The sequence below is a fragment of the Theropithecus gelada genome, chromosome 2, assembly GCF_003255815.1.
Source record: "Theropithecus gelada isolate Dixy chromosome 2, Tgel_1.0, whole genome shotgun sequence".
Lineage (NCBI taxonomy): Eukaryota > Metazoa > Chordata > Mammalia > Primates > Cercopithecidae > Theropithecus > Theropithecus gelada.
This window is the reverse complement of record NC_037669.1, coordinates 140,550,351-140,560,314: the sequence shown is the minus strand read 5'-3', so window position 1 is coordinate 140,560,314 and position 9,964 is coordinate 140,550,351. Positions and strand designations below refer to the sequence as shown.

Genomic DNA, 9,964 nt, shown 5'->3' with positions numbered 1-9,964 from the left:
TGTTTCTATGCTCTTCCTTATCTGCCCGCCTTCTTGGCGCCTACGGGAGTTCATTAAAAGTTCAATTGGAGATACTGTCCTTGAGCCCTATCTATTCTCAGCATACTGTTTTCAAAGGCCCCTGCATGAATCACCTGTAATTAGAGAAATATATAAATGCTTGATTCCTGCACTTGGAAATTTAGTAAGCCTGGATGAGTTCTGAACATCTATATTTTATACAGTTTCATAGGTAATTCTCAGACCTTCTACATAAGAACGTAATTTTAATTAAAGAAAAAATAAGCTAAAAATACTAAGTCCTGGCAGATCGGTATTAGAGATAACTGTAAAATAGGAAATCCATGGATTTCTGAACATTAAATATGTGCTCAAAAGTCTGGATTATAAATAAAATTGTTTTCCTCTCCCTTCTTTCTCCCTCTTCCCTTCCTTCCATCCTTCTTTTGTAAAATGAAACCACCAATAATACAATCTTGAGGTATAGATATAAACAAAGTCTCAGCAACAAGCTCTGTTAACTTTCTTTTTCTCAGTTGCAGTCATTGAGATCATGTCACTGCACTCCCACCTGGGCGACAGAGTGAAACCCTGTCCAAAAAAATAAATTAAAAATTAATTTTTAATTAAAAAATTAATTTCTTTTAGCTAATGCATTGATTTTATGTTCTGATAATTTGTTTGCATTTCTTTATATTAATGATCACGATATGGTTTTTCTATTTACAAGCAGATTTTATGTGAAAACAAAAAGGAAACCCAGGTTGTTCAGCTCATTGCTTAAATATAGAATCTGCTATAATAGAACTGCTTTTCAAAAGAATTTCACCTATGAACAGGGCGGGCACAGTGGCTCATGCCTGTAATCCCAGCACCTTGGGAGGTTGAGGTGGGCAGATCACTTGAGGTCAGGAGTTTGAGAATAGCCTGGCCAGCATGGTGAAACTCTGTCTCTACTCAAAAAAAAAAGAAAAAGAAAAAGAAATGCCGAGAGTGGTGGTACATGCCTGTAATCACAGCTACTTGGGAGGCTAAGGCAGGAGTATTGCTTGAGCCCGGGAGGCGAAGGTTGCAGTCAACTGAGATCATGTCACTGCACTCCCACCTCGGCGACAGAGTGAAACCCTGTCCAAAAAAATAAAGTAAAATAAATAATAAATGAAAAAATTCACCTGCGGACATAGTTTTCTGTTCAACAATACAACTGCACAAATTCCTACTCAGCAATAAAAGTTCCAATATCTGTACATATTTTCCCTACTCTAAATCCCTTAAAATTGTTTTAAAATTAATTTTTCGTTTAGGATTGTTTTATTTGTGTTCCTCATGCTACAACACAACCTTCACAGTCAGTCAAGTATATAAAATTAATATGCTTCCTCAAAACATCAACTTAGATAAACATAGAGCTTCTAAATTTCTACAACGAAACTTGAACATTGAAAGGAGCACAATATGATGACAGTGGCTTCAGATCCCATCTCAATGCAAATTTAAGCAAAGCAAAGAGTATTACCAGACTACTCAGTAAGATTCTGTAATTTAATATACCTACTTCTCAACTCTCCAAATTTGTTTCTCAACACTGGGGAGAATTTTTAAAGATATCAACGCCTGAGTTCTACTCCAAGCCGATTAAATCAGAATCTCTGTGGGGCATTTTTTTTTTTTTTTTTAAAGCTTGCCTAGCAATTCTGTATCAGCCACAGCTGGGAATCACTGCTCAACAGAACCTCTTATGAAGCAAAAATATAAATAAAGAAAAACAAGCCAGGTGCAGCGGCTCATGCCTATAATCCAAGCACTTTGAGAGGCTAAGGCAGGCAGATCACTTGAGGTCAGGAGTTCAAGACCAGCCTGGCCAACATGGTGAAACCCTGTCTTTATGAAAAATACAAAGATCAGCCAGACGTGGTGGCGGGTGCCTGTATTCCCAGCTACTCAGGAGGCTGAGGTAGGAGAATCACTTGACCCCAGGAGGTGGTGGTTGCAATTAGCTGGGATCGTGCCACTGCACTCCAGCCTGGGAGACAGAGCAAGACTCTGTCTAAAAAAAAAAAAAAAAAAAAAAAAAGAAGTACCGTAAGTACAGCGACATGGGGAATAAGTTAAAAATCAAAAAGACTCACTCATTACTTTCTAACATTTTTTACTTTTTGAAACATCCAAAGATTAGGAATATTAGAATCTATGTCATGACCACAATTTAACAGTTAAAAAAACCCCCATAAAATGAAGGCCTAGAATGATCTTTGTTACTCATCTAGAATCATGTGGTATAACCGTATTTTCCAATGGAGGAAGACTATTGGGTTTCAGGCATAAAACAATGCAGAAATAATCTCAAGGCAGGGAGTGGCAGATAACCTCTGACTCTGGTTTCCTGTTTTTCAGGCAAGGAAGTTGGTAAGGGGAAAGAAGATTTGTCCATGGGAACAAGCACTCATGCTCTAAAGAATAGCTTCATTTGAACCCATTAATTTCCTTTTCAGGCAAAATTTCAAAGATAAAGCAACATAAAATATGAGGCCAAAGAAAAGCGAGTTGGTCTTCAAAGAGAATTTGTGGGTTTTTTTTTTTTTTTTTTTTTTTTTTTTTTTTTTTTTTTTTTGCTGGTACGATAGTCCTTCTGCCTGGAGTCACGCAAAGACAAATCATGAAATAAAAGAAAATCTTTATTTCAGGGAGTTTCAGTGATACGTATGTGTACTACAGCAAAGGCTGGTTGTAGCAAAGTTTCATTTCAAACTGCACTGATGTATAATTTAGACATATGGGAATGCTTAACTTCTGCTAAAATGTAGATTTAATCAAACATCATACCAATTTTTACATTAATTGTAGATCCTGTTAAGTTTTCACAACCAAAAAAATGAGAATAAGCTTACTGCTACCTACTAAGGTAATGAACTGTGAAATCAATTTCACAGTACTGCCTTGAAAATAAGCCCCTTGATTGGTAAGAGAAATTCCAACTTCTAACTCCATCTAAATGTATTATTTAACTGGTATTCTTCTGTCATCATCTACTGTTGGCTTGATTGTCACTTCTCTTCTTATTTGACCCCAACCAATTAAATGTCAGTATTTTTCAATTGTTTGGATAAGGGAAATTTTTTCTCCTACTTCTGTGCACATTGGATTGGTCAAAATAATTTTATCCAAATCAGCCTTGACAGCACTACATCTTCCTCCTGTTGACAGGGATCCTATGTTCACCATGAGCACTTCATTCTTAGACAGCTTTTGTACCTTTGCTGCTGTCTTGTCTTCTTCAGTACTACACCTAGAAGCTGTCTAAGTAGGAAACAGGAAATTTCGAATTCTGTGAATGTCTCATGTAAGGTTCTGAATGCACCAAGTACTTACCCCACCATTCTGTCAGCCCGGCACAAAGTGGGGTCAATTTTTGCTCCAACTCCACTAAGACTGCCTGGAGCAGAATATTGCAGATCATTATGCTCGCCAAAAAGTGATACAATTTTGGAAAAGATTGGTTTACACGTGAGTTTTTCTTCACTGTCTTTGGAGACAATACCAGGTCTGACTTCTATCTCCTGGCCCACCTTTAACACTCCTTTTAGGAGACTAATGAGAGGTGAAGCCAGCTGGACTTTCTGGGTTGGGTGGGGACTTGCAGAACTTTTCTGTCTAGTTAAAGGATTGTAAATGCACCAATCAGCACTCTGTGTCTAGCTACAGGATTGTAAATGCACCAATCAGTGCTCTGTGTCTGGCTACAGTATTGTAAACGCACTAATCAGCCTTCTGCAAAAATGGACCAATCAGCACTCTGTAAAATGGACCAATCAGCACTCTGTAAAATAGACCAATCAGCAGGACACGGGCAGGACCAAATAAAGGAATAAAAGCTGGTGGCAGGAGCCAGCAGCAGCAACCAGATTGGGTCCCCTTCCATGCTGTGGAAGCTTTGTTCTTTCACTCTTCATAATAGATTTTACTGCTGCTCACTCTTTGGGTTCACACTACTTCTATGAGCTGTAACACTCACCATGAGGCTCTACAGCTTCATTCCTGAAGTCAGCCAGACCAGGAACCCACCAGAAGGAATGAACTCCAGATGCACCACCTTTAAGAGCTGTAACACTCACCAGGAGGTCTGTGGCTTCATTCTTAAAGTCAGCAAGACCAACAACCCACCAGAAGGAATAAACTCCCGGCACACTACCACCAGCAGCTTCACCTCCCTTAAGGTCATCAACTTCACAGCCAGGTTTTTTGACATCAAAAAATCTAATAACAATAAGTTGGGGTTCTGAAGTAAAGTCTTTTGAGGGTACTGGAATTTTCTTTACTATGTACTCACAATGTCAATACTGTATTTCGACTGAACTAAAATTGGAATAATAGGAACTCCCTCTGCTACTGTACCTTGTACAAATGCAAAGATCTGCTCACATTGTTCTTTAGCCTTTCTTTAACCAAATCAATTTTATTTTGTAGAATCAAATTACGCTTCAGCTTCATGATCTCTATAGCAGCCAGGTGTTCAGATGTCTGATGCTGAGGAAAAGATTCATTACCAGCTATAAAGAGAAGAGCTGCATCCATCACTGCTGCACCATCCAGCACAGTAGCCATCAAAATATCGTGGCCAGGACAGTCCACAAAGGAAACATGTCTGACTAATTTGAAGTTCCTTTTGGTCCTTGGAATGTCTGTAGGAAACTCATCAGATGTAGTCCTCCCACCAGATCTATAACATTCTGGCCTATGGCAACTTGGGTCATCAAGTTTATAAATGTTAGCATTAGCATATCCAAGCTTGATTGTAATATTTATTTCTAGTTCATTTTTGAACCCGACGGTCTCAACTCCAGAAATAGCTTTGACAAGGGTGGATTTCTCATGAGCTACATGACAAATTGTACCTATATTAACTGTGACTTGTCTGCTGATAACTTCGTGTGAAAGTGGCATCAACCTGGTAACACTCAAGGTAGCGAGAATCTGGCAGGAAAAATGCGGCCACCCCAGAGTCACTCCAGCTTCGTGGTCTGCCATCTTGCCAGAAAAGGAAGGAAGCCGCCCTAGCTTCGGGCTGATTGTGTCTGCAGGACTCCTAGTGGGTGCAGGGAAGTGGAGACAGGAAGGCAAATTAGGTGCTCAGTCCTGTAAAGGATGGCCAGTGCTGCAGTGGCCTCACTGCTTGGACTTCTCTCCACTTGAATATGCACAGTGACTGTTGGTAGGTTTACTAGAAAACATGATACAAAGTTGCCGGATCTATTGGTTGCACTCCTGGTAGATACAAGTGCAGGCAATACTGAGGGTAGCCACCAACCCCACCACGTGAGGTGAGTCTAAAATGATTTTTGTTTTCAAGAAGAGAGACTGAAAAATAAATACACATCTGAAATTCTGCGTGTAAGATGCTACGAAAGAAGCAAGTGTGGGCATTCAGGGATTTTTATTTTTATTTATTTATTTTTTTTGAGATGGAGTCTCGCTCTGTCGCCCAGGCTGGAGTGCTGTGGCCGGATCTCAGCTCACTGCAAGCTCCACCTCCCGGGTTCAAGCTATTCTCCTGCCTCAGCCTCCCGAATAGCTGGGACTACAGGCGCCCGCCACCACGTCTGGCTAATTTTTTGTATTTTTAGTAGAGATGGAGTTTCATCATGTTGGCCAGGATGGTCTCGATCTCTTGACCTCATGATCCACCCACCTCTCTTGGGATTTTTAACCCAGACTAGAAGTAATTTTTGTATTTTTAGTAGAGACGGGGATTTCGTCATGTTGGCCAGGATGATCTCAATCTCTTGACCTCATGATCCACGCGGCTCTGTTGGGATTTTTAACCCAGACTAGAGCCAGAAAGATTAGGAAGATATTCTTGACCTCTTAGACATATCTCTCAAAGAATAACTGTCAAAAACATAGCATGGTGAAACTGAGATGAACCCATGGAAGATAAACATACATGTATTTTGCATTTCTGAGATTTTTCTATTGCCCTATCTCTAAATATTAATCAAATTCTTTAATTGTTTCTGTCTTCCATGACACAGGTTATCTATTTACAATGCTGTTTTAGAAAATATTATTTGCATATGACAGTTGAACAATTTTCTCCAAGTTGGTTAAGTCTTGTATTTTAGAATAAGTGACATCTTGACAGTTGAGGGGAAGATTAAGAAGTAGTCAGACCAAGGGGAGCCGAGGTTAATCTTGTCTTTTTTTAGGCATACCATATTTATTACAAAAGCTACAGGAAAACTAAAGGTGATTTCCAGATTTATCCTGAATTTTTTTTTCTTTATTTTTTGATTTCCAGTTTCAAGGGCTTCATTGGTCTTCTGTCTGATGTTTGGGATTGGTGCCTGTACCTCAGGTGCTTTATATTTCTAAAGCATATTATCCTTAAAATCTCATATTATCTTCAAAATTAGAATTTCAAGAGCTAGAGAGCTATAGGATGGAACATACCAAATGTATTGATATAATTTTGATTTATTTTGCTAAGCCACTTAACACTCATAGCACCTTTCTCTAAAACTACCCAATCCTAGTTGGGTGCAGTCGCTCACACCTGTAATCCCAGCACTTTGGGAGGCCAAAGTGGGTGGATCATGAGGTCAGGAGATTGAGACCATCCTGGCGAACACAGTGAAACCCTGTCTCTACTAAAAATACCAAAAAAAAAAAAAAAAAAAAAATTGGCCACACATGTTGGTAGGTGCCTGTAGTCCCAGCTACTTGGGAGGCTGAGGCAGGAGAATGGCGTGAACCCAGGAGGCGGAGCTTGCAGTTAGCAGAGATCGCACCACTGTACTCCAGCCTGGGTGACAGAGCGAGACTCTGTCTCAAAAAAAACAAAAAACAAAAAACAAAAACTACCCAATCCTTGATGGCTTTGTCATTACCTCTAAAGTATCATTTCAAGATACAAATGAAGATCAATTCTTTTTCTAGTTATGGAGGCTTAGAGTCAAATGTCATTCTTAGAAGGAGAGAAAGAAAAGGAAAGAAGAGAGGAAAGGAACCTCACTAGAATGCAGACCACTGCACCTTAACATTCCTACCTAGAGCCAAACTTTGCTTGGATTTAGTCTTATGAAGCCATGGAAATGGTAAGAAATAGAATCAAGTACTGAAAAACCGCTCATGAGAAAGAGGTAGTCAGGAACTCCATTTCATAAAATAACCCTGGTAAAGCCATTTTTATTTAAGTGAATTTTGAAGAATTAACTTATTAGAAGTGTACTGTATTGATTTTCCTTTCACTTTTTTCAAGTAGAGTATTAACTGTCTGGTAAAACAATAATAATGTAACAGAGAAAAGTGATTTTTTATTTATGTATTTATTTATTTATTTTTTTGTGGGAAGTCAAGGATCCTGAACGGAGGGACTGACTGAAGCCATGGCAGAAGAACATAAATTGTGAAGATTTCATGGACATTTATTAGTTCCCCAAATTAATACTTTTATAATTTCTTATGCCTGTCTTTACTGCAATCTCTGAACATAAATTGTGAAGATTTCATGGACATTTATCACTTCCCTAATCAATACTCTTGTGATTTCCTATGCCTGTCTTTACTTTAATCTCTTAATCCCATCATTTTTGTAAGCTGAGGACCCTGTGATGATTGTGTTAACTGCACAAATTGTTCATAAAGCATGTTTGTTTAAACAATATGAAATCTGAGCACCTTGAAGAAAGAACAGGATAACAGCGATGTTCAGGGAATAAGAGAGATAATCATTAGGTCTGACTGCCTGAGAGCCAGGTGGAACAGAGCCATATTTCTCTTACAAAAGTGAATGGGAGACATATCGCTGAATTCTTTTTCTCAGCAAGGAACAGCCCTGAGAAAGAGAATGCATTCCCAGGGGTAGGTCTCTAAAATGGCCACTCTTGGAAAGTCTGTCTTATACGGTTGCAGATAAGAGATGAAATAAGCCTCGGTCTCTTGTAGTGCTCCCAAACCTCTTAGGACGAGGAAATTCCTGCCTAGTAAATTTTAGTCAGACCAGTTGTCTGCTCTCAAACCCTGCCTCCTGATAAGGTGTTATCAATGACAATGCGTGCCTGAAACTTCATTAGCAATTTTAATTTCACCCCGGTCCTGTGATCTCACTCTGCCCCCATTTCCCTTGTGATATTTTATTACCTTGTGAAGCATGTGATCTCTGTGACCCACACCTTATTTGTACACTCCCTCCCGTTTGAAAATCACTAATAAAAACTTGCGGGTTTTGTGACTTGAGGGGCATCACAGAACCTGCCAACACGTGATGTCTCTCCCGGACACCCAGCTTTAAAATTTCTCTCTTTTGTACTCTTTCCCTTTATTTCTCAGACTGGCCGACACTTAGGGAAAACAGAAAAGAACCTATGTTGAATTATTGGGGGCTGGTTTCCCCCAGTAATATCTATGTGGAATTTAAATGGGATCATAAAATCTATGCAGAATTTAAATTATAACAATAATTTATATAAATAAATTATAACATAATAAGATTATTTATAACATACATTATAATTATATAAATTATGTTTTAAATTGATATATATAAATTATATGTGTATGTGCATGCACACGTGTGCGCATGCACAAAATACTCAATTCTGGTATTGAGTAATTTTTTGGGTTTCTTTTTATGTATTAGTCTGCTGTGACTGCCATACTAAAATATCACGGGCTGAGTGACTTAAACAACAGAAATTTATTTTCTCACAGTTCTAAAGGCTAAACACCCAAGATCAAAGTGCTGGCAAATTTGGTTCTGGGTGAAGGCTCTCCTCTTGGCTTGGTTAGTCAACTGTTAGTCAACTGATGATTTTGGAAAAGCCATTCTTGACTCTTCTTGGACCTTGGCTTCTAAGCTCTGGAAAGCTGTAGGCAGTCTCTGATTTGAGTGTCAAATGCCTCTTGCAGTTTCCTTAGATTTTCTCCTTGGCAGATCATTTTGTTCCAAGGCTATTATTTATAGACAAACTAAAATTACAGCAGGGGCTCTAATTACAGCAGGGCTCAATTCTTCATTCTCCCCATAATAAGATCAAAGAAGACAGAAGGCAGCAGAGTGGAAAAATCAACTACTCCTTTTATTGACTTTGTGCGTGTAGAGAGGTGGCTAAGAAATGAATGACCCAGGGTGACAAGACAGGTTTGAGGAGCTTTCTGGGCTTTGTAGGGGGGTGCTCTTCAGAGAATTATGAAATGGAAGGAGTCCATGTAAGACTAAGACTGTTTCATCTTAACGCAGGCCTAGTTGAGGGCACTAGCAGGTGGTGACAAAAGTCTTGTTTCCTCAATTGGGCAAAATCATGAGGTTCATAGCCAGAGCTGCCTCAGATATTTGTTTCAGCTGTAAGAGCCTCACCAGGACAGGGATCTTCTCCCACCTGCTTGTTCATGGAATCTCCAAAAAAAACATTCTTCCCTCATCTCTGAACCTACTTTTTTTTTTTTTAACACCCTCCTCCCGACCATGGGCATGATCTCAACTTACATTTTCTTCTTAACATTTTAGGAGTGAGTGTATGAGTTGCATATGTAACGTGTGTGTGTGTGTGTGTGTGCATATTTTATATATATACATATATATATAAATGCAAAAAACATTTTACTTCATAATTTTCATATGTAATAATTTGTTCTCATAGAGTACTTTTGCAGCATTCATGTTAGAGAATGAGTTAATATAGAGTCTTTCTATAAAGAAAAATAGGACATCTGGGTGCGTAAAGATAGCTTCTCAGAGGGCGGAGCAAGATGGCCGAATAGGAACAGCACCAGTCTCCAACTCCCAGCGCGAGCGACACAGAAGACCGGTGATTTCTGCATTTTCAACTGAGCCTCTGCTGCTGATACCCAGGCAAACAGGGTCTGGAGTGGACCTCAAGCAATCTCCAACAGACCTACAGCTGAGGGTCCTGACTGTTAGAAGGAAAACTATCAAACAGGAAGGACACCTACACCAAAACCCCATCAG

At 39.2% G+C, this 9,964-nt stretch overlaps 1 pseudogene; it reads right to left on the bottom strand.

The window, feature by feature from the left end:
* Positions 1-2,997: 2,997 nt before the first annotated feature.
* LOC112619388 lies at positions 2,998-5,025 on the bottom strand (annotated as a pseudogene).
* Positions 5,026-9,964: the final 4,939 nt, after the last annotated feature.